Below are 2,500 nucleotides of genomic sequence, written 5' to 3' on the forward strand. Positions count from 1 at the left end.
CCCACTTGTCAGCCCTATCCCCTCACTGCCATATGGAGGAAGAGCAGTCAGGTCCCCACATACCTGTTCATGTACCTTCATGCCTCCCTCATGTTTTCCTTCAGTCTCCCCCAGAGCTGTGGGACTGGGACCTGGGGGGAAGGTCCCCAGGGGTTTGTGACTCTCCTCTCCCTTGACCTGACTTGATCCTAGGTTATCGAGGTTTCAGCACAACCTCAGCATCCCTGAAACCGTAATGTCAGGGGTTACTGCCACCCAGTGGGGTGGGGGTCCAGCCTTTATTTGCCGGGGGTGGTGCTGATGGTGGAGAGAAAGCCTGGATTGAGAGTTGGGCCTGGTGGGGTTTGGGGGAGGGCCTAGCGGCCTGCTGCTCTGTGTAGGGCTGAGCCCCCGTGCCAGTTGTTAAGCTGAGAAGTTTTAACTTGCTTAGTGAACGTTCAGAGCTGTCTCTGCCCCTCAGATACACAAAATGGAAGGGGAAGGAAGGCGGCAAGAGAGGGCTTCTTATACTTTTTCCTCTGCCTGCTTGAGAAAGAGGAGGCCCCTCGCGGAGCTGGTTTGCCTTCTTTTGTGTCCTGGTTTGATTCCTTATGGCTTCCGTTCTGTTCCCCCTCTCAGCCTGGCCTGTTTTAGGAAACTCAGACTGAGAGTATCAGTTGCTTGGTGGTAGCTGCATTGTTCCAATTACCGCCGTGTGTGGCCACATCCCAACAATTAAAATGCAGAAAAACACAAAATCACTCTCTTCACTTGATCCCAGAGAGGGCTGGAAGTTTGCTGTTTGGCCAGATGCCTCATGAAAAGCTTGAAAGAGTTTGCTTCACTCCCTGCTCCTCATGGCTGGGGTCTCTGGGGGTAAAAGCCTACAGTTAGGTTCCCTCTCTGGTTGATCTTTGAGGGCAGAGTTAAGAAACCAAGAGCAGAAGTGATATAAGCTTTAGCTTCTACAAGAACAGGGGAAGCAGCTGAAGGGAGCACTCGGGAAGCTGGAACTTTGTTCAAGGTGGTAATGATGATTATGCATGAAAATGTTATTTAACTATAGTGATGATTGACTTCTACAACGTTTTTTCCTGAACTCCAAGTACGACGAGGTGTATTTCTTTGCTTTTCCTTGTGGTCTGCCTCCCTCTGAGGTGGGAATTGGGTAGAGAGGATTCCCTCTTTTTTTTTTTTTGCCAAGGTAGAAAGTTATCTGCCCTCAAGGTCGAGCCTTTTGGGCTTCTCTTGGTATGCAGGTGAGGGAGGTTGATATCCAGCCAAATAGATGAACGCAATTGCCTTCTTCATCCTAATATTATCACTTGTGGCATTCTGAGGCTTTGTAGAGCAACAAATAGGAGGGGTGAGAAATGGCAGTCTTTGTGAACTCCTGATTTGTACAGGGCAGGTGGTATTCTTTTTACATTTTGATATTTGTGTTATATTGTCCCAGTGACATATATATTTTTAAATAAATTATTTATTATTTAATTTTGGCTGCGTTGGGTCTTTGTTGCTGCGCGCGGGCTTTTCTCTAGTTGCGGCAAGTGGGGGCTACTCTTCGTTGCTGTGCGCAGGCTTCTCATTGCGGTGGCATCTCTTGTTGCGGAGCTCTGGCTCTAGGTGCGCGGGCTTCAGTAGTTGTGGCTCGTAGGCTCTAGAGCGCAGGCTCAGTAGTTGTGGTGCACGGGCTTAGTTGCTCCGCGGCATGTGGGATCTTCCCGGAACAGGGCTCGAACCTGTGTCCCCTGCAGGTAGATTCTTAACCACTGTGCCACCAGGGAAGCCCCCAGTGACATATTAAGATTATTCTGCCCATTTTTCCTATGGGTAAACTGAGGCAAAGAAAAGTTTGATGATTTGCCAAGACCATCACACCAAATCGGATCCAGATTTGATTTCTTGATAGTTCTCTCTGCTAGCAAATGCTACTTCCACTGTCTGGTGTGCTGTCTGCCTGCTGGTCATTTCTGGGAATAGGCAGAACAGTATGGAAATGTTAGGTTAACTTCCCCTCCTCCCTTGAGTGAGGCCCCTCAGGCAATTTTGTGGGCTTGAAGCCTGTCCTCTGATAGAATTAGTTTGCTTCTACTATAATTGACCATGAGAAAGAGTCTTGATTAATTGTATTCATGGTCTTTGAGTCAAATCAGGCTAAAAACTTAGTCAAATGAAGTCAGAGTTGTTTTTAAACTCTATAGAGTTGAAATGTAAATGGAATTACCTCGGTAGCATTTCCTTATCCTCTTATAAGAGAATATGTACAGTATCTGTTGGAGAACAATAATATAATATCAGCTGTTGAGGCTAAAGGAGAACATAATACCTTGTTTATTCTGATTGGTTTGAAGCAGAAAGTCATTCCTAAAACCACTGTACCGTTCTGTTCCCTATTACTCTTTCTGTAGTTTAGGAAAAGGTTAACTCTCTTTGCTTATGACTGGAAGATAAAATACTGGACTAATCAGGATGGAAATAACAATTTGGGCATCTCTCTCATTTGAGCTATTTTCTAAGT

The 2,500-nt window shown here is 46.2% G+C and overlaps 1 protein-coding gene across 1 annotated transcript in view; it reads left to right on the forward strand.

Annotated features, from left to right (window-relative positions):
• The window catches only part of FAM53C (family with sequence similarity 53 member C), a 10,354-nt gene that overhangs the window by 890 nt on the left and 6,964 nt on the right, over positions 1–2,500 (forward strand). The window lies entirely within an intron of this gene.

The sequence above is a fragment of the Neophocaena asiaeorientalis genome, unplaced genomic scaffold, assembly GCF_003031525.2.
Source record: "Neophocaena asiaeorientalis asiaeorientalis breed wild unplaced genomic scaffold, Neophocaena_asiaeorientalis_V1.1 scaffold204, whole genome shotgun sequence".
Taxonomy (NCBI): Eukaryota; Metazoa; Chordata; class Mammalia; order Artiodactyla; family Phocoenidae; genus Neophocaena; species Neophocaena asiaeorientalis.